The 25,000-nt window shown below is 50.0% G+C and overlaps 6 non-coding genes and 5 pseudogenes across 6 annotated transcripts; all 11 read left to right on the top strand.

Moving 5' to 3' along the window:
* The first annotated feature begins 759 nt into the window (after positions 1 to 759).
* On the top strand, positions 760 to 875 carry LOC123724931 (U5 spliceosomal RNA). The gene has a single exon (XR_006757408.1). It is a non-coding gene; the product is annotated as a U5 spliceosomal RNA (small nuclear RNA).
* A 347-nt stretch (positions 876 to 1,222) lies between these two features.
* Positions 1,223 to 1,411, top strand: LOC123724689 (U2 spliceosomal RNA). Its single transcript, XR_006757230.1, has one exon. It is a non-coding gene; the product is annotated as a U2 spliceosomal RNA (small nuclear RNA).
* A 1,091-nt stretch (positions 1,412 to 2,502) lies between these two features.
* Positions 2,503 to 2,619, top strand: LOC123724813 (U5 spliceosomal RNA). The gene has a single exon (XR_006757290.1). It is a non-coding gene; the product is annotated as a U5 spliceosomal RNA (small nuclear RNA).
* Positions 2,620 to 5,247: 2,628 nt separating this feature from the next.
* Positions 5,248 to 5,418, top strand: LOC123724763 (uncharacterized; annotated as a pseudogene).
* Positions 5,419 to 6,522: 1,104 nt separating this feature from the next.
* Positions 6,523 to 6,640, top strand: LOC123724923 (U5 spliceosomal RNA). The gene has a single exon (XR_006757400.1). It is a non-coding gene; the product is annotated as a U5 spliceosomal RNA (small nuclear RNA).
* A 6,027-nt stretch (positions 6,641 to 12,667) lies between these two features.
* LOC123724744 (uncharacterized) lies at positions 12,668 to 12,833 on the top strand (annotated as a pseudogene).
* A 708-nt stretch (positions 12,834 to 13,541) lies between these two features.
* LOC123724948 (U5 spliceosomal RNA) lies at positions 13,542 to 13,657 on the top strand. Its single transcript, XR_006757425.1, has one exon. It is a non-coding gene; the product is annotated as a U5 spliceosomal RNA (small nuclear RNA).
* A 5,662-nt stretch (positions 13,658 to 19,319) lies between these two features.
* LOC123724774 (uncharacterized) lies at positions 19,320 to 19,493 on the top strand (annotated as a pseudogene).
* Positions 19,494 to 20,322: 829 nt separating this feature from the next.
* Positions 20,323 to 20,440, top strand: LOC123724960 (U5 spliceosomal RNA). The gene has a single exon (XR_006757437.1). It is a non-coding gene; the product is annotated as a U5 spliceosomal RNA (small nuclear RNA).
* Positions 20,441 to 22,666: 2,226 nt separating this feature from the next.
* Positions 22,667 to 22,845, top strand: LOC123724772 (uncharacterized; annotated as a pseudogene).
* Positions 22,846 to 24,592: 1,747 nt separating this feature from the next.
* Positions 24,593 to 24,753, top strand: LOC123724761 (uncharacterized; annotated as a pseudogene).
* Positions 24,754 to 25,000: the final 247 nt, after the last annotated feature.

Here is a 25,000-nt window from a genome sequence, read left to right as displayed (position 1 = left end):
CAGGATTGTGTGTGTGTGTGTGTGTGTGTGTGTGTTTTTGAGCCCCCCCCAAAAAATACAATCACTTCACCAGGATTGTTTGTGTGTGTGTGTGTGTGTGTGTGTGTGTGTGTGTGTGTGTGTGTGTGTGTGTGTGTGGTTTTTGGGCCCCCCAAAAATACAATCACTTCACCAGGATTGTGTGTGTGTGTGTGTGTGTGTGTGTGTGTGTGTGTGTGTGTGTGTGTGTGTGTGTGTGTGTGTGTGTGTGTGTGTGTGTGTGTGTGTTTTTAGGCCCCCAAAAAAATACAATCACTTCACCAGGATTGTTTGTGTGTGTGTGTGTGTGTGTGTGTGTGTGTGTGTGTGTGTGTGTGTGTGTGTGTGTTTTTTGAGCCCCCAAAAATACAATCACTTCACCAGGAGTGTGTGTGTGTGTGTGTGTGTGTGTGTGTGTGTGTGTGTGTGTGTGTGTGTGTGTGTGTGTGTGTGTGTGTGTGTGTGTGTGTGTGTTTTGAGTCCCCCAAAAAATACAATCACTTCACCAGGATTGTGTGTGTGTGTTTTTGAGCCCCCCCAAAAATACAATCACTTCACCAGGATTGTCTGTCTGTCTGTCTGTCTGTCTGTCTGTCTGTCTGTCTGTCTGTCTGTCTGTCTGTCTGTGACTTTTTACCCACAGCCCTCGAAAACTTGGAAGAGTGGGTTCGGGGACCACCCGCGGGGACCCGGCCTAGAGTGCACCGTGTGTGTCTCGGGCCCCGACCTCTGACTTCCATACGACTCTGGTTTCTCTTCATTACGCACAAGCCTTTCGCCTTTTACTAAAGACTTCGTGGAGAGGAACACTTACGAGTTCAACGTATTTTTGGAAGGGCTTTGCTTCTGGCAGAGCCCGGTATCTTGTTTCAAGAGAAATTGACAGAGATGACGCCGAGACTTTTTGCTCAGGCGTTTGACTTGAAGCGGCTGACCGACCGGCGTATTTTTTTCCACTCAAAGTAGTCGCTCGGGCAATTGAGTTCAAGCCCGACGATGACTGGTGTATTTGCGGGCATTGAACAAATAGTCGCACTAGGATTAAAGAGCTAGTGACCTAACGACGCATTAGCGACTTTTAAAAAAAAAACACCCGCCTGTCACCAGGGGAAGCGTTGGGTGAGGAGGAGCCAACTTTTGCCAAACCGATGAGGTCTGCCGAGGCCCCGGGGCCGAAGCGGGTGCAGGGGCCAATTTGTGGGTTATCGCTTCTCGGCCTTTTTGGCTCAGATCAAGTGTAGTATCTGTTCTTATCAGTTTAATATCGATATCGTCCCCATCGGGGACTACATATTAAATGGATTTTTCGAACAGGAGTCGGAAATGGGGCTTGCTCCGTCCGCTCCACGCATCGACCCGGTATTGCAGTACCTCCGGGAATGGTGCAACACTTTTCTCCCATTGTCAAGGAAAAAGAAATACACCAAATCTATGTAAAACAGCTAGCAGAAGAAGAGAAGGAATGAAAAAAGAAGAATCATCCAAACTGAAACAAGTGCGAAGCCCCCTTCATGGGGGTCCCCCGTTTTCCCGCCATTTTACTTAAAAAAAAAAAAAATACATTGGCCAGGAGTGTGTGTGTGTGTGTGTGTGTGTGTGTGTTTTTGAGCCCCCCCCAAAAAATACAATCACTTCACCAGGATTGTTTGTGTGTGTGTGTGTGTGTGTGTGTGTGTGTGTGTGTGTGTGTGTGTGTTTTTGAGCCCCCCCCAAAAAATACAATCACTTCACCAGGATTGTGTGTGTGTGTGTGTGTGTGTGTGTTTTTGAGCCCCCAAAAATACAATCACTTCACCAGGATTGTTTGTGTGTGTGTGTGTGTGTGTGTGTGTGTGTGTGTGTGTGTGTGTGTGTGTGTGTGTTTTTGAGCCCCCCCCAAAAAATACAATCACTTCACCAGGATTGTGTGTGTGTGTGTGTGTGTGTGTGTGTGTGTGTGTGTGTGTGTGTGTGTGTGTGTGTGTGTGTGTGTGTGTGTGTGTGTGTGTTTTTGAGCCCCCCCAAAAATACAATCACTTCACCAGGATTGTTTGTGTGTGTGTGTGTGTGTGTGTGTGTGTGTGTGTGTGTGTGTGTGTGTGTGTGTGTGTTTTTGAGCCCCCAAAAAAATACAATCACTTCACCAGGATTGTGTGTGTGTGTGTGTGTGTGTGTGTGTGTGTGTGTGTGTGTGTGTGTGTGTGTGTGTGTGTGTGTGTGTGTGTGTGTGTGTGTGTTTTGAGCCCCCCCAAAAATACAATCACTTCACCAGGATTGTGTGTGTGTGTTTTTTGAGCCCCCCCCAAAAATACAATCACTTCACCAGGATTGTCTGTCTGTCTGTCTGTCTGTCTGTCTGTCTGTCTGTCTGTCTGTCTGTCTGTCTGTCTGTGACTTTTACCCACAGCCCTCGAAAACTTGGAAGAGTGGGTTCGGGGACCACCCGCGGGGACCCGGCCTAGAGTGCACCGTGTGTGTCTCGGGCCCCGACCTCTGACTTCCATACGACTCTGGTTTCTCTTCATTACGCACAAGCCTTTCGCCTTTTACTAAAGACTTCCGTGGAGAGGAACACTTACGAGTTCAACGTATTTTTGGAAGGGCTTTGCTTCTGGCAGAGCCCGGTATCTTGTTTCAAGAGAAATTGACAGAGATGACGCCGAGACTTTTTGCTCAGGCGTTTGACTTGAAAGCCGGCTGACCGACCGGCGTTTTTTTCCACTCAAAGTAGTCGAACTGGGCAATTGAGTTCAAGCCCGGACGATGACTGGTGTATTTGCCGGGCATTGAACAAATAGTCGCACTAGGATTAAAGAGCTAGTGACCTAACGACGCATTAGCGACTTTTAAAAAAAAACACACCCGCCTGTCACCAGGGAAGCGTTGGGTGAGGAGGAGCCAACTTTTTGCCAAACCGATGAGGTCTGCCGAGGCCCCGGACACCGGCGGGTGCAGGGATCAATTTGTGGGTTATCGTTCCTCAGCCTTTTGGCTCAGATCAAGCTTGGTACCGAGGTGCCCCAAAGCCCGCTGAGCCAAAAGGTCGAAGGAAGGCAGGAGGGAGGAAAGTTTGTTGTTTTGGTATTTGGATTCACGGTTGGTTTATTTTGCCGCTCTTTTTCAGTTTTTCTTTTTGGAAGAAAGCGGAGGCGAGTGCGCCAATTTTCTTTACGGAGATGGCGCAGGCTTCTACATGGAGGCCAGTCCCTAGGATGGGGCTGGCGAATACGGTGCTTGGTTTGCCTGGAAGGATAAGGCGTACGGAGCCAATTGGCAGAGATGAGTTTGGGAGGACCATTTTGATTGAGATCCTTGGACTGACGGTGGAGGATGTGTTCTGCCTCCAAGACAACCCTTTGGAGGGGCATACGATGTGGCGCTACACACTGAAGTGAAGCACGATGACGTTCTCAGAAGGGCGAGAGAAGTGCAAGCAGAGAGGCCGGTGTCTCATTACTTGGTGACCAGCTTGGCGAAGAGTAATTTCAGGGTTGTGAATGTGAACATTTACAACCCTCACGTGAAAGGACGAGGAGGTGAGGGCCTTTCTGGGGAGATACATGGATAGTGTCTCCTCAGGAAGGCACCTCAAGGATTCTTTGGGTTTTTGGACCGGGAGGAGGGGTTTCCAGGCCCTCCTAAGAGAGGACCCCAAAAGGATTGGGTGGATACCTCCATCCTCCGGCGATGTTCTCCCCTGGGGGCTGACAGGGGGGACGTTGCATTATGCCCGTCAGCCTCCGTACGCAGGCGTTGTATGGCCTACGGCCACGTCCTCGCCTCGTGCAGCATAAAGAAGTGCAGGTATTGTGGATCTGCAGAGCACGAGGCGAGGGACTGTGACGCGCCGGAAGGCATGTCACAGGTGTGGCATGCTGACGCACCTGTGGCGTGAATGCCCGGCGCGTCAAGGGTCATGCGCGTCTGCAGCTGGGGGAAACGAGGCCGGGGATGGGGGGGTAGAAGGAGGGGACCAAGAACTGAGTACTGGAACAGAGGGAGCGGACACACGGGTGGAAGAGGAGGAGCAAACGGAAGCGGGAGGAGAAAAAGAAAAGAAGACAACAGCATAGTGGAAACGGAAGGGCAGGAGGCTGAAGGAGAGCAGGAGGAGGAAGGAGACAGGAGAGTGAAGGGGCCAGAGAAGACGGCTGTGGAGAGGAAGGAGACGGAGAAGGCAACAGAGAGGGAGGAGACTGGGAAGACGGCGGTGGAGAAGAAAGAGACAGAAAGGAAGGAGACAGGGGAAGACGGCGGTGGAGAAGAAAGAGACAGAAAGGGGAGGAGACAGGGAAGAAGGTGGTGGAGAAGAAGAGACAGAAAGGAAGGAGACAGGGAAGAAGGTGGTGGAGAAGGAAAAGACAGAAAGGAAGGAGATAGGGAAGAAGGTGGTGGAGAAGAAAGAGACAGAAAAGAAGGAGACAGGGAAGAAGGTGGTGGAGAAGAAAGAGACAGAAAGGAAGGAGACAGGGAAGAAGGTGGTGGAGAAGAAAGAGACAGAAAGGAAGGAGACAGGGAAGAAGGTGGTGGAGAAGGAAAAGACAGAAAGGGAGGAGACAGAGAAGGTAGTTGTGGCGGGACCAGTAGGAGAAGGAGTGAAGGAGTGGGGGACAGTAAAGAGGTGAAATCACCGGGTGGAGGTGGAGAAGGAGGCAAGCTATGAAAACTTTTTGCCTTTTACTCCACCATACAAGAGGTCGAAAAGAGGGAGCGCTCAAGGAGGATGGGTGGTAAAAGAGGAGGGGGCAGATCAGGGTGGAGGGAGGGGGAGGTTGCAGGGCCCTCTTGGGTTCCCTCTTCCTTCACCTTTACACCCCTGTCTGAGCTTGACCTTACAGGCATGGCCCAGGATTGGGCGATGGAGGGAGAGCTTAAGCTCCCTGTTTGGGCTCGTGGGGTCCCCGGGCCGGAGTCAGAGAGGAGGGCAGGTGGTAGACCTAAGTGTGGCGTACGGGACGCGGGGTGAGCGTGTGTCGGGCGCTGTTACCGCATCCAGGGGGGAGAGGGATGGCGGCCCGACGGGGAGCGTCAGGAGTGGAGAAGGCGTCCCCGTCGGTCGGGATGGGGTGAGTTTTTCTTTGATTTTTTGGTGTAGGTTTTGGTTTGTAGATGGGAAGGGGAGGGAAAAATGCTCCCATGACTTTTGGTTTTTGGGTTTGGTTATTATTGAATAGTTTTGGAAATGTTTAATGGAATTTGTGTTTGAATTGATTGATTGTATAAGATTTTGTTGGGTTTTGAACGTAATAAATATATTTTATAAAAAAAAAAATCTGTTCTTATCAGTTTAATATCTCAATCGTCCCCCATCGGGGACTACATGTAAATGGATTTTTCGAACAGGGAGTCGGAAATGGGGCTTGCTCCAGTCCTCCATCGATCGACCGGTATTGCAGTACCTCCGGGAATGGTGCAACACTTTTCTCCCATTGTCAAGGAAAAAGAAATACACCAAATCTATGAAAACAGCTAGCAGAAGAAGAGAGAAGGAATGAAAAAGAAGAATCATCCAAACTGAAACAAGTGCGAAGCCCCCTTCATGGGGGTCCCCCGTTTTCCGCCATTTTACTTAAAAAAAAAAATACATTGGCCAGGAGTGTGTGTGTGTGTGTGTGTGTGTGTGTTTTTTGAGCCCCCAAAAATACAATCACTTCACCAGGATTGTTTGTGTGTGTGTGTGTGTGTGTGTGTGTGTGTGTGTGTGTGTGTGTGTGTGTGTTTTTTTGAGCCCCCAAAAAATACAATCACTTCACCAGGATTGTGTGTGTGTGTGTGTGTGTGTGTGTGTTTTTGAGCCCCCCAAAAAATACAATCCACTTCCCACCAGGATTGTTTGTGTGTGTGTGTGTGTGTGTGTGTGTGTGTGTGTGTGTGTGTGTGTGTGTGTGTGTGTTTTTTGAGCCCCCCAAAAATACAATCACTTCACCAGGATTGTGTGTGTGTGTGTGTGTGTGTGTGTGTGTGTGTGTGTGTGTGTGTGTGTGTGTGTGTGTGTGTGTGTGTGTGTGTGTGTGTGTGTTTTTTGAGCCCCCAAAAATACAATCACTTCCACCAGGATTGTTTGTGTGTGTGTGTGTGTGTGTGTGTGTGTGTGTGTGTGTGTGTGTGTGTGTGTGTGTGTTTTGAGCCCCCAAAAAATACAATCACTTCACCAGGATTGTGTGTGTGTGTGTGTGTGTGTGTGTGTGTGTGTGTGTGTGTGTGTGTGTGTGTGTGTGTGTGTGTGTGTGTGTGTGTGTTTTTGAGCCCCCCAAAAATACAATCACTTCACCAGGATTGTGTGTGTGTGTGTTTTTGAGCCCCCCAAAAATACAATCACTTCACCAGGATTGTCTGTCTGTCTGTCTGTCTGTCTGTCTGTCTGTCTGTCTGTCTGTCTGTCTGTCTGTCTGTCTGTCTGTCTGTCTGTGACTTTTTACCCACAGCCCTCGAAAACTTGGAAGAGTGGGTTCGGGGACCACCCGCGGGGACCCGGCCTAGAGTGCACCGTGTGTGTCTCGGGCCCCGACCTCCTGACTTCCATACGACTCCTGGTTTCTCTTCATTACGCACAAGCCTTTCGCCTTTTACTAAAGACTTCCGTGGAGAGGAACACTTACGAAGTTCAACGTATTTTTGGAAGGGCTTTGCTTCTGGCAGAGCCCGGTATCTTGTTTCAAGAGAAATTGACAGAGATGACGCCGAGACTTTTTGCTCAGGCGTTTGACTTGAAGCCGGCTGACCGACCGGCGTATTTTTTCCACTCAAAGTAGTCGCTTCGGGCAATTGAGTTCAAGCCCGACGATGACTGGTGTATTTGCGGGCATTGAACAAATAGTCGCACTAGGATTAAAGAGCTAGTGACCTAACGACGCATTAGCGACTTTTAAAAAAAACACACCCGCCTGTCACCAGGAAGCGTTGGGTGAGGAGGAGCCAACTTTTGCCAAACCGATGAGGGTCTGCGAGGCCCCGCCGCGGTGCAGGGGTCAATTTGTGGGTTATCGCTTCTCGGCCTTTTGGCTCAGATCAAGCTCGGTACTGCGGTGCCTCAAAGCTCGCTGAGTTAAAAGCCGATGGCCGAGGGCGGTGAGAGAGTTTTAGATTTTGGCGGGAAAAATCTAAACAAATTTAAAAATACAGCCATACCCGAAATGGCGGGTAGCGGGAACACAGGGTCGGTTCCGAGGGCCGGACTAAAGAACACAGTAAGATTTGCATGGAAGCAAGAAGGAGAAGTAAGGATGCGAGGGACACCTTTGCGAGGACCGTGTTGATGGGGGGCGCTATCTCTGAAAGTCCCAGATGTGATGTGCCTGCAGGGAACTCAATGGAGGAGGCATACGATGTAACTTTCTACACGGAAAGTAAGAGTGATGAAGTAATGGAGAAGGTAAAGGAGGCAAAGGGGGAGAGACCTCTGTCCTTTTTCAACATCGTGTGCCTGGCAAGAAGGAATTTTAGAACAATAAATATACATATGTATAATCCACACGTGACGGATATGGCAGTGGCAGCCTTTTTGGGTCGCTACTGCGAGGTAACATCGGGAGCCAGATATGTAAAGGACTCGCTGGGCTTCTGGAACGGCCGCCGCCAATTCCAGGTGCTCCTAAGGGAAGATCCGGGGGGTTTGAGGGCTTTTGCATCCCCCCTGCGGTGTTTTCTTTAGGGTCGGACAGAGGCATGCTGTTCTATGCTCGTCAGCCACCTTTCTGCAGGAAATGCAGGAGTACGGGCATGGAACAGCTTCATGTGGCTGGTAAAATGCAGGTTTTGCATGTCGGAGGAACATGAGGCCAAAAATTGTACGGCACCAAAAGAATGTCATGGGTGTGGCAGTAAGCAGCACCTGTTTCGAGAATGCCAGCGAGGCAACAAACATAGCCGGCAGCGGCTGCTGGGGGAAGGATGGCCGGAGGAAAGGGCGTGGAGGAGAAGAGGAGGCTAGGAGAAGGGGACCTAGGTCACAGGCCGGAAGAGGCAGCAAGGAGGATGGTGAGTGGGGAACCGGAGAAGCAAGCCCGGTCCTTGCCAGCTCCAAACGTCGGGGGTAAGGTCGTTTTGGAGAGGTCATCGGTGGAGGTGGTCCCGGAGACCCAGGTGTCAACGGGTACTCAATCCATCAGTAGGCCGGGAGAGGTTGGTGGAGCAACGGAGAGTTGGGCTCATCCCTCGACGAAGTCTTCATAGATGAAGAGGCTTTCGGGCCCTCGTGGGGAGATGAGGGAGATGGTGGAGAGATCCAGGTCTCACAAACGAGGACGGCGGAATGGGGGTCCATCTCGCCATTGCCAGCCACTCCAAGAAACGAAGAGGGACGCATCCACAGCACAGCAGGCCCAGCAGGAGTCAGGGCTGTTATTGGAATCGGTGAGGCCCGGAGGAAGAAAAAGAAAAAGAGGCTTTCCTCGAGACGGAGAGGGCCAGAGTGGGCTGGAAGGGGTGGGGAGGGTATTTGGGGACAGTGCCACAGAGGTGACTCCCCTGTCACCGCGGGTCTCATCTCTCACACCCACCCAGATGGAAATAGATCTGGTGACCCCTGCGCTGTGTATGCCCGACGGTGATGGGGTGTCTCAGGCTTTTCAGGGACGGGACCCCCATCCACAACCCCAACCCTTACCTGCATCTTGGGCTTCTCAGAGGGGGGGACGCAGTGGATGGGGAGGCCTCAGAGGTAGCGGGTCAAGGGTTTTGTCCGTGGATGTACGAGGGTTGGGGAGATGGTCAGTACTGCCGAGGTGTCTTCCCTGTCTCGCGGGGTCCATCTCTCCCAATCATCCGGATGGACGCGGACCTGTCGTCCCCGGGCTGTTTTTGCCAGATGGGGATGGGGTGTCTCAGGTTAATTCTGGGACCTTGGGACCCCCATCCCCAACCCCTTCCCTGCGTCATGGGGTTCTCAGGAGGGACGGTATGGGGGTGGAGGGTTGGGGGGCCTCGGGGCTGCTGGTCCAGCGTCCATGATCGATGAGGACCTTACCCACCAGACAGAGTGAGTACTTGAACCCTGCACCTGGTTGATTTTTCTTTTTAAATGTGCAACCATGGCAAACATTCAAATAATGACTATGAATGTTCGGGGTCTAAGGGACACTGTAAAGAGAACTGCTGTTTTTAGTTGTTTATCAAACATATGTTTTACCTTTGTTTCTTGCAGGAGGTACATTTAAGGGATGGGGGATGAGCAGTTTAAAAGAGTTAAAAGGGAAGTCGTGTGGAGTGTGGGGGGGTGTCCACTCATCAGGGGTTGGGATTTTGTTTGGGACTAGGGAGGTGAAGGTGGAAGGCACGTACGCTTGCAATGCAGGGGAGGGTTTTGGGGGTGGACATAACGTTGGGGGGATTTTAGACTTAGGATTATAGGGTATACGGGCCACAGACGGTGCCAGAGAGAAGGGAGATGGTGGGAGAGTCTGGCACCTCTGTGTGCCACAAACAGAGTTTTGATAGTGGGGGGGATTTTAATGTAGAATTAGGAGGGGTAGGGGATAGTAGCGTGGGGGCCATCACCGGACTTATCGGCAAGCCATGGTCTGGTGGATGGAGGCCTTAACACTACTCCGGCGCTAGCAGGTCCCACGTGGCGTAACTCTCGGGGGAATTCGAGCGGAGGCTGGACTATGTATTTCTACCCAAATCCTTGGGGCTTTTGTCTGGGCGTCTGCTGCCTGTGTTTTTCTCGGATCACGACGGGTACTCCTTCGGGTCAAGGCGCGCTGTCTGCCTTTCGGTAGGGGGTACTGGAAGCTCGACCGAGATATCCTGGAGGAGCGGGCTTTTGTAAATGTTTTTCTGTTTTTTTCGGGAGCTTGAGGTCTCCGGCCAATGTGCGGAGGGGTTTTGGAATGGTGGGGAGGTAGTTAAGGTAAGAATTAGGGTATTTATTATTGGTTTTTGTAAGAGGAAGGGAGAGAGGAGAGAAGGGAGGTGGAGCAGCTCCAACGTTTACTCGATCTTGAGTACGAGGCTGGTAACCTCGGTACTTGATGGACGTTGAGCACGCTACCAGCCTCAAGGCTCAGCTCAGGGAGGTGCACGAGCGGAAGGCCCGTGCTTTCTGCAGCCGCACACTCTGAGTTTATAGAGCAGAATGAGACCTGCTCTGCAGTGTTTTTCAAATCAGTTAGGGAAAAGCAGATAAGACAGGTTTTTATGGGGTGAGGGATGGACAGGGTAGGGTGGTTAGGAGCCGGAGCAGATGGTCAGGGTGGCAACTGACCATTTCGGGGGTTTTTCCAGGAGAGGGTAGTAGAAAAGAGCAGGGTACCGTGTTCTTAGAACACTTGTCCCGGGCGTGTGCCGGAGGACATTAGAGCGATGGAAGCCCCGATAACACTAGAGGAGGTGGAGAGCGCCCTCAAGAGGATGGGGAAAGGGAAGGTGCCTGGGATGGATGGGCTGCCGTTGAGTTTTCACCTCAAGTTTTGGGGTATGCTTGGACCGGGTGGTCCTCGAAGTCCTGACGCCGTCTCGAGACTGGAGTCCCGGGCAGGTCGATGGCTGTAGGTGCGCTGTCCCTCCTCTACAAGAGGGGGACGCCGCCGATCTAGCAACTGGCGGCCGTTGACCATGCTGTGCGTAGATTACAAGATACTAGCTAAGGTCACTGGCAGACCGTTTGCCACAACAGCCCTTCCCTCGTTGTCCATGAGGATCAAAGCGTGTGGGGTGGAAGGCCGTTCCATTAGGTGGAACCTCCAACTGATCAGGGACTCCATCGCCTGGGTTGAGGATAGAAGTCTAGCCTCTGATGGTAGCGGCGCTTGATCAGGCCAAGGCTTTTGATCGGCGTCAGTAGGGCTTTTCTTTTCAGAGTATTAGGTGGTTAGGGTTTAGTGATCGCTTTATAAAGTGGATCAAGATTTTGTATGTGGGAGCGGGGTGCCGGTCGGAGCATAAACAGCCATCTGGGTGACGTGTTTGGCCTCTCATCAGGGGTCAGAGGGATGCCCGCTCTCGGCACTCCTTTTAGGTGCTCTATATGGAGCCCCTGGCGGCTGCCATTAGGGCTGTCGCCAGGGGTGGAGGGCTTGCTGGTCCCTGAAGCGGCGGTTTTCGCATGTTAAGATGACACAGTACGCAGATGACACACACCTTGCTTTTGTGCAAGGACTCATGCCTGCTAAGGTCTCTGGCCATAATTGGAGACTTTACCCGCAGCTGGAGCGGTCCTTAACCTCGCCAAGTCGTCTGTTAAGTATTTCGGCAGATGGCGGGCAGGACGGACGTGCCCGGGGGACTATCTCTCTGTAATGGGGCCCTGAGGATTCTTGGGGTCCTTTTTGAGACCTCCGGCTCCGCGACCCTGAACTGGAACATGAGAGTTGCTGTGGTACAGAGGAAGATGGCAATGTGGAAGGCCAGATCCTTGTCTTTCTTGGGCAAGGTCCTGGTCCTGAAAGTGGATGTACTGCCTTCCCCATTCTGTACTTGGCATACATCTATCCTTTGCCAGCGAGCATGAGGAGGGGGCTAGTAAGGCTCGTGTTTCAGTTCATGTGGGGGGCAGGTAGTGAGATGCTCGCCAGGCTCGCATGCTCTCAACCATCGGGGGAGGGAGGGAGAGGAGTTCCACACTTCCCACTCAAGCTGGACTCGATTTTTGTTTCGTTTTTATTGAATGAGCTCGCTAATCCAGGTGATTCATCCCCTCCGGTTATTTCTCTGCGGGTGTTTTCTCGTACCAGGCGAGAAGCATAATGGTGTGGTCCCAACCGGGTCCTCGGGCTGAACAGCTGCCGTTGGCACTTCAGCCATGCGGCAAAGTGGCTACGTGCGATCCCGAAGTTGAAGTCGCCCGAGTAAGGTTTGGACCACAGACGCCTGTACGAAGAGGTCAGACGGACCGTTTGTGCGCCCCCTGTGGTGGGTACCACCTGCTGTGGTCTGGGAGACCATACAGGCGCGGGGCCTAGACAATCGTCTTAAGGGATCTAAATTGGTTAAAGCCTCCACAAGTGCTTGCCGGTAAGATCCATCATGTACCCGGCATAGGCTTAGCACGGTCCCCCAGTGCCCGAGACCAACTTGTGGTGGGGAGGAGAGACAATAAAGCCACATGTGCTGGGACTGTGCTTTCGCAGGAGTAGTGTGGGCCAGGGCTCAGGGGTTGCTAGGGGAGAGTGAAGGAGGGTTTTGTTTTAACATGGGTGGGGGTGGAGAGAGGGGTGGGGGAGAAGCGGGGGGTAGGTAGGGATCGTTTTCTGTTGTGGCTGCTTATCAGTCTTTTTAAGAAAGGGCTGTGGGATGCAGGCAGGGCCTGGTTAAGTCAGGGAGCAGACTGGGGGTGGAGGGAATAGTGAGGAGAGTGGAGGGAGATTTGAGAGAGGAGGATAAGAAGGGAGGAGAGGAAGTGGGGTCACCATGCTGCCTTAGAGCGGTGGAAAGGGGGGTTGGGGGCTGGTCAGGTAGTTAAGGTTTAGAAGGCAGGTTGGTAGGTTTTTGGGGTTTTGGATTACTTATGTTTATTGATGGCTTGTGTTTGTATTTGATTTTTTGCTGCAGCCCCCTAGAAAAGTTGTGGGGAGGGTGTTGGTTGCCCATCTCTTCCAAGAGAGAGAGGGTTTCAGAGTTTTGGAAAACTGATGGGTTGTTTTTTGTTACTAGTTCTGTTTGGATAGGGGCAACTAAAAGGTTAAAAGACATGTGAATTGTTTACTGTGTAAATGCTTGAAAAGTTAGAATAAAAGCTTTGAATCATCTGTTCTTATCAGTTTAATATCTGATACGTCCCCCATCGGGGGACTACATATTAAATGGATTTTCGAACGGGAGTCGGATAATGGGGCTTACTCCGTCCGCTCCACGCATCGACCCGGTATTGCAGTACCTCCGGGAATGGTGCAACACTTTTCTCTCCATTGTCAAGGAAAAGAAATACACCAAATCTATGTAAAACAGCTAGCAGAAGAAGAGAAGGAATGAAAAAGAAGAATCATCCAAACTGAAACAAGTTGAAGCCCCCCCTTCATGGGGTCCCCCGTTTTCCCGCCATTTTACTTAAAAAAAAAAAAAAAAAAAAAAAAAATACATTGGCCAGGAGTGTGTGTGTGTGTGTGTGTGTGTGTGTGTTTTTGAGCCCCCAAAAAATACAATCACTTCACCAGGATTGTTTGTGTGTGTGTGTGTGTGTGTGTGTGTGTGTGTGTGTGTGTGTGTGTGTGTGTGTGTGTGTGTGTTTTTTGAGCCCCCCCAAAAATACAATCCACTTCACCAGGATTGTGTGTGTGTGTGTGTGTGTGTGTGTGTGTGTGTGTGTGTGTGTGTGTGTGTGTGTGTGTGTGTGTGTGTGTTTTTGAGCCCCAAAATACAATCACTTCACCAGGATTGTGTGTGTGTGTTTTTTTGAGCCCCCAAAAATACAATCACTTCACCAGGATTGTCTGTCTGTCTGTCTGTCTGTCTGTCTGTCTGTCTGTCTGTCTGTCTGTCTGTCTGTCTGTCTGTCTGTGACTTTTACCCACAGCCCTCGAAAACTTGGAAGAGTGGGTTCGGGACCACCAGGGACCCGGCCTAGAGTGCACGTGTGTGTCTCGGGCCCCCGACCTCTGACTTCCATACGACTCTGGTTTCTCTTCATTACGCACAAGCCTTTCGCCTTTTTACTAAAGACTTCCGTGGAGGAACACTTACGAGTTCAACGTATTTTTGGAAGGGCTTTGCTTCTGGCAGAGCCCGTATCTTGTTTCAAGAGAAAATTGACAGAGATGACGCCGAGACTTTTGCTCAGGCGTTTGACTTGAAGCCGGCTGACCGACCGTATTTTTTTCCACTCAAAGTAGTCGCTAACAGTTTGAAGTTCAAGCCCGACGATGACTGGTGTATTTGCCGAGCATTGAACAAATAGTCGCACTAGGATTAAAGAGCTAGTGACCTAACGACGCATTAGCGACTTTAAAAAAAAAACACCGCCTGTCACCAGGGAAGCGTTGGGTGAGGAGGAGCCAACTTTTGCCAAACCGATGAGGTCTCCGAGGCCCTCCGGGAACCCGGCGGTTGCAGGGGTCAATTTGTGGGTTATCTGCTTCGGCCTTTTGGCTCAGATCAGCTTGGTACCGAGGTGCCCCAAAAGCCCGCTGAGCCAGAAGGTCGAAGGAAGGCAGGAGGGAGAAAATTTTATTTTGTTTTTTTTTAGCGGGAATCGGAGTTTTCGGTTCTTTTTCTTTGGCTTCTTGTTTAAGAGAGCATTTTTGTTGGAAGAGATGGAGCAGCAAAAGCCAATCAGGCAGGTTCCAGGGATTGGCTTGGCCAACACCGTGAGGTTTGCCTGGACGGACAAGGAGACGGAGCCATGGGGACGAGATACGTTTGGGAGAAATATCCTGATGGGCTACCTGAATCTACAGGTTAAAGATGTTCTATGCCTTCAGGGGAACCCGATGGAGAAGGCATATGATGTGACGTTCATGTGGAGGAGAAGCATGACGATATTATGAAGAAGGTGAGGGAAGGGAAAGGAGCAAGACCCTGTGCCATTACGGGGTGACCAGCCTGGCAAGGAACAATTTCAGGGGTGGTCACCGTCACCATGTACAATCCCATGTAAAGGATGAGGAGGTGAGGGCCTTTCTGGGGGAGATACGTGAAAACGTCTCTCAGCGAGGCACCTCAGGGACTCCCTCGGATTCTGGAACGGAGGAGGAGGGTTCCAGGTCCTTCTCAGGGAGGACCCGAAGGGTTTAGGGTGGCTACCTCCATCCCCTTCGGGCGATGTTCTCCTGGGGGCTGACGGGGGACATTATTCTATGCCCGTCCAGCCTCCTTTCTGCAGGCGTTGTATGGCCTATGGTCATATCCCGGCCTCGTGCAACACCAGAAAATGCAAGATTCTGTGGGTCGGGGAGAGCATCGAGGCCAAGGATTGTGATGAGCCCAAGGCTTGCACTGGTGTGGCTCGTCAGCACACCTGTGGCGTGAGTGCCCGGCTCGTCAGAGGTCGTGACGCGTCTGCGGCTGGAGGGAGAAACGGGGGATGGGGGAGAAAGGAAAGTAAGGGCCTGTGAAGGTAATGGCACAGGGGAAAAGACTGCACGGAAGGAGAAGGACGGAGGAAGGAGGCTGGAACAGAAGGAGAGGGAGGAAGGAGGCGGAAGGAACAGAGAAGAAGGAGACTGGGGCAGTGGCGAGAGAGGAGGTGGAGGAGGGAACGGTGGCGAAATGGAAGGAGAAGCTGAGACGGGACCAGAAGAAGGAGTCGGAGGAGGAAGAAGGAGTGAAGGAGTGGGGGACAGCTTGTCGAAGCGCCCCTTGTTGAAGAGATCTGGAAATGGTGGAGGAGATAGAGGGAAGAGGGGTGGTGTCTCCGCACCTCCTTAACACCAAAGAAGGAAAGGGAAGAGGAGGTGTGCTTGACAGGCTCGCGAGAGGGAGGGGGGTGTGGGGGGAGGGGTGGCCAGCGTGTGATGGGGCAAAGAAGAAACGCCCTTGTCCTCGTTATTTTATCAGCCCCTCAACAGCTGGTGGAGGTGACTCCCAGGCGGTGGCCGCTGGGCGCAGGGTCTGAGGGGGATCTCAACCCCTGCTTGGGAGATGGGGGTCCACTCTCGACCTCAGTCCAGCAGCCTACAGGGAGACAAAGAACGGAGGGTGTTGGTGGGGAACCCAGGGATGCAGGGCACTCCAAGGCCTAACACACCATCCCTGCATCCTGGGTTGAGAGATGGAGGAGGACGGGGGACGTCAGGAGAGGAGAGGACGTCCCGCCCGGATGAGACGAGGCAGGGGAGAACTCGGGTGAGTCTCCTGTTTTTTAGGTTAATTGGGGTTTTCATTTTATGTTGATGTAAGGTTTTGTAATTGAATTTTAAAACAGACATTTTCTGTTAATATTTTTAGTTTAAATGTAAGGGTTTGAGGGATTTTGTTAAGAGGAGGGCGGTTTTTAGTTTTTGGAAGGGGTGGGTTTTGATGTTTGTTTTGTACAGGAGGTTCACCTGAGGGATGTGAGGAATGTCATCAGGTTTAGTAGGAGTGGGATAAGGGGGAATCAATTTGGGGCTAAGGTGGGGTTCACTCTACGGGGTGGGTATTTTGTTTGGGAATAGGGAGGTTAGAGTAGAGAGCTACTTTTGTTGTAATGCGAGGGGAGGTGTTGGGGTGGATGTCACTTTGGGGATAGTAGGTATAGGTTAGTAGTAGGTATGACAGGTGGCGTGCAGACAGGAGGGAGAATGGTGGACTGTCTGGCGCCCTGCTGTCACAAATAGGCACTTGGTGATAGGTGGGGATTTTAACATAGATTTAGGTTAGCGGGGATAGTAGTGCAGGCGCCATCACCGGGCTTATGGCTTGCCGTGGTCTGGTTGATGGAGGCCTGCACACTCATCCGACAATGGCGGGTCCCACAGCGTAACTCTCGGGGGTTCGCGGAGGCCCGACTATATTTTTCCTATCTAGGTGGGTACAGTTGTCTGGGCGGCTGTTGCCTGTGTCTTCTCAGATCCTGACGGTGCCCTGCAGGTGGGGCCGCCAGTCTGCCTCTTCGGTAGGGGCGTCCGGAAATTAGATCGAATGTGCTGGAGGAGCAAGCTTCTCGACTACCTTTTTGGTTTTCTTCGGGGCTTGAAGGCCTCCGGTCCATGTGCGGGTGTTGGATGGTGGGATTTAGTTAAGTAAGGATTAGGCTTTATAATAGGATATTGTAAGAGGAAAAAAAAGGGAGGAAAGGAGGGAGGTGGATCGTATCCAAAGGTTGCTCGAACTCGAGTACGAGGCAGGCAACCTCGGCCGGTCGAATTGACTGGGAGAGATCCACTGACCTGAAAGGCGCAGCTCAGGGAGCTGCAGGAGCGGAAAGGCTCGAGCTTTCCTGGAGGTGCGCTAATGGCTTTTTTAGAACATAATGAGACTTGTTCCTCTATGTTCTTTAAGTCGGTTAGGGCCAGACAGAGTAGGAGATAATGCATGGGGTGAGGGAAAGAAAGATGGTAGCATAGTTAGAGAACAGGAAATGGTCAGGGGTTTTAACAACGATCATTTCCCGAGGTTTTTTTAAAGAGAGGGTAATGATGTAGAGCAGGGAAATGTGTTTTTGAACACTTGTCCCGGCCCATTGCCGGAGGACATTAGAAAATGGGATGAGGCTCAGATCTCCCTCGAGGAGGTTGAGAGTGCTCTCAGGAGGATGGGAAAAGGAAGGTGCCTGGGATGGATGGGTTGCCGATGAAGGTTTTACCTCAAGTTTTGGTGTCACTTGGACCAGTGGTCCTCGAAGTGAAGGCCATCCTTGAGACGGGGTCCCGGGGATCAATGGCGGTCGGTGCTGTCACTTACGCTAAAGAAGGGGAAGCAACTGACCGCCAGCAACTTCGGCCGTTGACCATGCTGTGCGTAGATTACAAGCTACTTGCAAAGGTTTTAGCAGACCGGTTCGCGCGGCAGCCCTTCCCTACGTCGTCCACCGAGGGATCCAGAGCGCTTGGGTAGAGGACGCATGGGATGGAACCTTTAGTTGATCAGGGACTCCATCGCGTGGGTAGAAGACAGAGGGCTGCCTTTAATTTGTAGCAGCGCTAGATCAGGCGGAAAGCCTTTGATCGCGTGAATAGATCCTTTCTACTTCGGGGTGTTAGGTAGATTAGGATTTGGGGAAAAGTTTGTAGGATGGATCCGATTTATCATGTCGGACGGGGGTGCCGGGTTACGTTAACAGTCACTTAGGTGACGTTTTTGACACCTCTCGTCTGGGGTCAGGCAGGGATGCCCGCTCTCGGCTCTCCTCCGTTCTGTACCTTGGAGCCTCTGGGGGCTGCCGTATTAGGACAGACACAGGGGTGGAGGGATTGCTGATACCTGGAAGTGGTCACCGTTCAAGTTGATTTGCAATCCGCCGACGACACCTCCCTGCTGCTTTGCAAGGACTCGGCCTGACAAGGTCCCTTGCCATCATTGGGGACTTCACTAAGGCGTCGGGAGCGGTTCTACTACGTGAAGTCCGTTAAGTTTCCGGAAGATGGAGTGGTAGGACGGATGTGCCCGGAGGGATTTATCTCTCTGTAACAGGGACCTGAGGATTCTCGGGTCCATTTTGAGACTTCCGGGTTCAGCCGACTGAACTGGAACATATCGTGTACATCGCAGTGGTACAGAGGAAGCTAAGCTGGTGTGGGAGGGCTAGGGTCTTTGTCTTTTTTAGGCAAGGTCCTGGTTCTAAAGGTGGATTTATTGCTGTCTATTGTGGGTACATCTGCACCATTGCCCGGCTTGGTCTGAGGAGGCCTCCTAGTGAGGCTGGTGTTTCAGTTCAGCCAAGGGTGGCAGGTACGAGTGGGTCGCCAGGGCACGCCTGATCTCCCACATCGGGGAGGGAGGTGGGGGGCACCACATCTTTCTCCCCTCAAGCTGGACCACTTTTCACTGTTTCCACTTTTGTTGACGGAGCTTGCCAGCCAGTACTACACCCGTCCGGTTTACCTCCTCGGGTGTTCTTCCCTTCGTATCAGGCGAGAAGCGGCGTAATGGTGTGGTCTACTCACGGGTCCTCGGGGCGGAACAGCTCAGTTCCGGCACTTGGCAACCCATGCGGCCAGAAGTGGCTCGCAAGTCCGCACCCCGAGTCTGAAGTCGCCCGAGTAGGTTTAGATCACAGGCACCTGCTGAGGAGGTTAGACGCCAGACTGAGCTAAGTCGGCAAACACTGGCTGGGCATCCCGGTCTGGGAGGGAGTGCGGCGCGGGGCCTGGACAACAGGCTGCGGACCTGGGTGTGAGCCCTCCTAGTGTTTGCCGTTACGCTTCCACCGTGATACCGGCACCAAGCTGCCTTGATCCCCCACCTGTAAGAACTTTCTTGGCAGGGAGGAGACTGTGCGCGTATCGTCTTTTTGGGACTGTGCCATTGCCGGAGTAGTATGGGCAAAAAGGAACCGGGTGTTGTTAGGAAGGGTTAGAGGTGATTTTGTATTGACGTGGGTACAAGTTAGAGAAGAGGTGTAGGGAGAGCGAGGGGGCCGGATAGGGATAGGTTTCTGCTCAGCTTCTCATGAGCCTCTTTAAGCGGAGGCTGTGAAGCCAGGCAGAACATGGTTAAGACAGGGAAAGATTGGGGGTGGAAGGGATAGTGAGGTGGGTGGAAGGAAGATTTGAGAGGAGGATGAAAGAGGAGGAGAGGAAGTGAAGGGGCACCGTGGAGGAGAATGGAAGGGGGAAGTTAGGGCTGGGGTTATTTTAGATTAGGGACGGAAGATAGGGAAAGTTAGTGTTTAGGATGACGGGGAGAGGATGATGCTCCCTGAGTTTTGTTTTGGGGTTTTTGGTTTGTTTCATAAATTAAAATACCATTATTTGAGTTTGAAGGAATATATGATTTTGTAAAGAATGAATGGTATTGAACGTTAATAAATTATTTTTCTAAAAAAAAAAAAAAAAAAAATCTGTTCTTATCAGTTTATATCTGATACGTCCCTCGGGGACCACATATCAAATCGATTTTCGAACAGGGAGAGTCGGAAATGGGGCTTTACTCCGTCCGCTCCACGAATCGACTTGCAGTACCTCCGGAATGGTGCAACACTTTTTCTCCCATTGTCAAGGAAAAAATACACCAAATCTGTATCAAAACAGCCCGCAGAAGAAGAGAAGGAATGAAAAAAGAAGAATCATCCAAACTGAAACAAAGTGCGAAGCCCCCCCTTCATGGGGGTCCCCGTTTTCCCCATTTTACTTAAAAAAAAAAAAAAAAAATAATACATTGGAGAGTGTGTGTGTGTGTGTGTGTGTGTGTGTTTTTGAGCCCCCAAAAATACAATCACTTCACCAGGTTTGTTGTGTGTGTGTGTGTGTGTGTGTGTGTGTGTGTGTGTGTGTGTGTGTTTTTGAGCCCCCCCCAAAATCTAATCACTTCACCAGGATTGTGTGTGTGTGCGTGTGTGTGTGTGTGTTTTTGAGCCCCCAAAAACCAATCACTTCACCAGGATTGTTTGTGTGTGTGTGTGTGTGTGTGTGTGTGTGTGTGTGTGTGTGTGTGTGTTTTGAGCCCCCAAAAATACAATCACTTCACCAGGATTGTGTGTGTGTGTGTGTGTGTGTGTGTGTGTGTGTGTGTGTGTGTGTGTGTGTGTGTGTGTGTTTTGAAGCCCCCTTAAAAATACAATCACTCACCAGGATGTGTGTGTGTGTTTTTGAGCCCCCCCGCAAATAATCACTTCCTGGATTATCTGTCTGTCCTGTCTGTCTGTCTGTCTGTCTGTCTGTCTGTCTGTCTGTCTATTCTGTCTGTCTGTCTGTCTGTGACTTTTTACCCACAGCCCTCGAAAACTTGGAAAGTGGGTTGAGACCACCATGAGGATGGCCCTAAATTGCTCTGCCAGTGTGTTTCTCTGGGCCGACCTCTCTGTTCCACTTCTGACTCTGGTTTCTCTTCAGCCGCACACAAACTTCGCCTTTTACTAAAGACTTCCGTGGAAAGGAACACCACAAGTTCAATGAAACTATTTTTGGAAGGCTTTACTTCTGGCAAACCGGTATCTTGTTCAAGAAAATTACAGAGATAGCCCAACTTTTTGTCGGCGTTTACCCAAAAGCAGCTGACCACGGCGTATTTTTCACTCAAAGTAGTAACTCCGAACATTGGAACTTACGACGATGACTGAATTATATTTGCAGGCGTGATAATGAAACCTTTACTAGGATTAAAAGAGAGCTGGTGACTAACAATATGTTGAGCTTTAAAAAACACCATACCTGTCACCAGAGGCGTTGGGTGAGGAAATAACTTTACTGAAACCGATGAGTCTGCGAAGGCCCAGAGTTGGCCGGATGGAGGTCAATTTGTGGTTTATAAGCTATAAACCTTTTTGGCTCCAGATCAAGTGTAGTATCTGTTCTTATCAATTTTAATATCTGATAAATCCCCCATCAGAGACTACATAATAAATATCCCGAACAGTGAAATCAGAACACTCCTCGCTCAACATGGAAACCCGATATTGATACCTCGAATGGTGCAACGCACAACTCCCATTGTCAAGGAAAAGAAATACGCAAATCTGTAAACAACTAGCAGAAGAAGAAAGAATGAAAAAGAAAAATCATCAAGCTGAAACAAGTCAAACCCCTTCATGGGGTCCCCGTTTTCCGCCATTTGCCCAAAAAAAAGCATAAAAAAATATTACATTGCTTGGAGTGTGTGTGTGTGTGTGTATTGTGTGTGGCCCCCAAAATTACAATCACTTCACCAGGATTGTTTGTGTGTGTGTGTGTGTGTGTGTGTGTGTGTGACAATGTGTGTGTGTGTGTGTGCTGTGTTTAGGCTTTAAAAATACAATCCGCTAGGATTGTGTGTGTGTGTGTGTGTGTGTATGTGTTTTAAAACCCCACAAAATACAATCACTTCTGAATTATTTAATGTGTGTGTGTGTATGTGTGTGTGTATATGTATGTGTATGTATATGTGTTTTAGGCCCCAAAATTACAATCCTTACAAGATTATGTGTGTGTGTGTATGTGTGTGTGTGTGTGTGTGTGTGTGTGTGTGTGTGTGTGTGTGTGTATTTTTTCCAAATACAATCCTTCACAGGATTGTTTTAATGTGTGTGTGTGTGTGTGTGTGTGTGTATGTGTGTGTGTGTGTATGTGTGTATGTGTATGTTTTATTTAAAATACAATCCACTTCTAGGATTGTTTAAAAATACAATCCACTTCACCAAGATTGTTTGTGTGTGTGTGTGTGTGTGTGTGTGTGTGTGTGTGTGTGTGTGTGTGTTTGGAAGCTAAAGTAATCCACCTTCACCAAGGGCCTTGTGTGTGTGTGTGTGTGTGTGTGTGTGTGTGTGTGTGTGTGTGTGTATGTGTGTGTGTGTGTGTGTATGTTTTGGAAGCCCCCAAAAAAAATACAATCACTTCATAGGTTGTTTAATGTGTGTGTGTGTGTGTGTGTGTGTGTGTGTGCTGTGTGTGTGTGTGTGTGTGTGTTTTTAAGAGCCCCCAAGTAATCACTTCACAGGGTGTGTGTGTGTGTGTGTGTGTGTGTGTGTGTGTGTGTGTGTGTGTGTGTGTGTGTGTGTGTATGTGTTTTAGGCCCCCAAGCCACAATCCCTTCACCAGGATGTGTGTGTGTGTGTTTAGGCCCCCCAAAAAATACAGTCCAACTAGGTGTCATCTTTGTCTCCTGTCTGTCTGTCTGTCTGTCTGTCTGTCTGTCTGTCTTCATCTGTCTGTACTTTACCCACAGCCCTCGAAAACTTGGAAAGTGGGATTCGGACCACCCTTGAGACCAGCCTGGGTGCACCGTGTTACGAGCACTCAGCTTCACATACACTCGTTTCTCTTCATTACGCACCAGCCTTTAATATTTTACTAAAGACTTCCCAATGGAGAGAGGAACCCTACGAGTTCAACGTATTTTGGAAGAGCTTTGCTTCTGGCGAAACCGGTATCTTGTTTCGAAGAAATTGACAGAGATAGCCTTGAGACTTTGTCTCAGGCGTTTACTTAGCTTGGCTACCGATGGTGGCCTCCACTCAAGTAGTAGCTCGGGCAATTGAGTTCAAGCCGACAATACGGGTGTATTGCCGGGCATTAGACAAACAAATCTTCTAAGTTAAGAGCTAGTACCCTATACCTAAAACTTTTAAGCTGCCTCAGCCTGTCACCAGGAAGCGTTAGGTGAGAAGGACCACTTTGCCAAACGGTGGTCTGCAGAGGCCCCGGAGGAGCCCAGCGGTGCAAGAGGGTCAATTTGTGAGTTATAAGCTTCACAAACCTTTTGGCTCAGATCAAGTGTAGTATCTTATTTCTTGTAGTTTAATATCAATCGTCCCCCATCTAACTACATATAATGATTTTTTGAACAGGAGGTCGGAGATGGGGCCTCCGTCCGCTCCGCGCGTCATCGTATTACAGTACCTCCGGGAATGGTGCAACTGCTCCCATTGTCAGAAAAATTACACAAATCTATAGCAAACCAGCTAGCAGAAGAGAAGAGAAGGAATGAAAAAGAGAATCATCCAAACTGAAACAAGTTGCAGAGGCCCCTTCACATGAGGTCCCGTTTTCCCATATTTGCCAAAAAAATAAAAAATAAAAAAAAATACATTGGCCAGGAGTGTGTGTGTGTGTGTGTGTGTGTGTGTTTTAAGGCCCCCAAATTACAATCCTTCACCAGGATTGTTTTGTGTGTGTGTGTGTGTGTGTGTGTGTGTGTGTGTGTGTGTGTTTTAAACCCCCGTAATTCCACTTCCGCAGATTTGTGTGTGTGTGTGTGTGTGTGTGTGTTTTTAGGCCCCCCAAAACCCTAATCACTTCACCAAGTTATTTGTGTGTGTGTGTGTGTGTGTGTGTGTGTGTGTGTGTGTGTGTTTTAAGCCCCAAACTCCCTTCACAGAGATTGTGTGTGTGTGTGTGTGTGTGTGTGTGTGTGTGTGTGTGTGTGTATGTGTGTGTATATGTGTGTGTATGTTTTTAGAACCCCCAAAAAAATAATCCATACCAAGATTATTTGTGTGTGTGTGTGTGTGTGTGTGTGTGTGTGTGTGTGTGTGTGTGTGTGTGTTTGAAACCCCCAAAAATACATCTTCACCAGGGTGTGTGTGTGTGGTGTGTGTGTGTGTGTTTAAAAATCAATCACTTCACCGGATATTTGTGTGTGTGTGTGTGTGTGTGTGTGTGTTGTGTGTGTGTGTGTGTGTGTTTTAGGCCCCCAATACAATCACTTCCTGGGATTGTGTGTGTGTGTGTGTGTGTGTGTGTGTGTGTGTGTGTGTGTGTGTGTGTGTTATGTATGTGTGTGTGTGTTTAGAGCCCCCAAATTAATCCCTTCGGTGTTTGTGTGTGTGTGTGTGTGTGTGTGTGTGTGTGTGTGTGTGTGTGTGTGTGTGTGTGTTTATGGCCCCCCAAAAATACAATCCCTTCATAGGGTGTGTGTGTGTGTGTGTGTGTGTATGTGTGTGTGTGTGTGTGTGTGTGTGTGTGTGTGTGTGTGTGTGTGTTTTAGGCCCCCAAAGCTGAAGTCCTTCACCAGGATTACAATGAAATAATGTGTGTTTTGGGGCCCCCAAAATATACTTCCTGAAGGATTAATCTGTCTAATCTGTCTGTCTGTCTGTCTGTCTGTCTGTCTGTCTGTCCTCTGTCTGTCTGTCTGTGACTTTTCACCCACAACCCTACGAAAACTTGGAAAGGTGGGTTCAGGGGACCACCAGCGAGACCCGGCCTAGGAAGTGCCACCGTGTGTGTCTCGGGCCACGACCTCTGACTTCCATCTACTCTGGTTTCTCTTCATTACTTTAATATATGGCCTTTTACTAAAATTCACGTGAAGGGAACTTACAGTTCAGCAGCTGTATTTTGGAAGGGCTTTGCTTCTGGCAGGCCGGTGTCTTGTTTCAAAGAAATTCCCAACTGACGAGATAGCGCGAACTTTTTGCTCAAGCGTTTACTAACAATACCACCCGGCGTATTTTCCACTCAAAGTAGTCAACTCAGACAATTGATTACCCGGCGATACTGGTGTATTTGCGGACATTAACAAATATACTAAGTTAAGAAGGCTGGTGACCTAGCAGCGCGTGCGACTTTTAAAAAACACCACCCCGCTGTCACCAGAAGCGTTGGGTGAGAGACCAATTTGCCGATAGATACGTTGAGGTGTTGGTGCAAAGTCAATTGTGGAGTTATCAACTTCTGGCCTTTTGGCTCAGATCAAGTGTAGTATCTGTTCTTCTATCGGTTTAATATCGGTCGTCCCCCTAGAGACTACTAATATTTGAACGATTGGAAACTCCTCGCTCCTGCGCCGACCGGTATTGCAGTACCTCCGGGGAATGGTGCATACTTTTCTCCCATTGTCAAGGAAAAAAATACATAATTCTATGTAAAACAGCTATGAAGAAGAGAAGGAATGAAGTTCATCAGAGAAGCTAAACAAATGCGAAGCCCTTCATAGGTTATTCCCATATTTTACTTAAAAAAATAAAAAAAAAATAAGTGCCAGGAGTGTGTGTGTGTGTGTGTGTGTGTGTGTGTGTGTGTGTTTTAGGCCCCAAGCTAATCATCTTACTGGGATTGTTGTGTGTGTGTGTGTG

Source organism: Salmo salar, chromosome ssa10 (assembly GCF_905237065.1).
Source record: "Salmo salar chromosome ssa10, Ssal_v3.1, whole genome shotgun sequence".
In the NCBI taxonomy this organism is placed as follows: Eukaryota; Metazoa; Chordata; class Actinopteri; order Salmoniformes; family Salmonidae; genus Salmo; species Salmo salar.
Note: the sequence above shows the minus strand (reverse complement) of the source record. Positions and strands in the feature narration are given on the sequence as shown.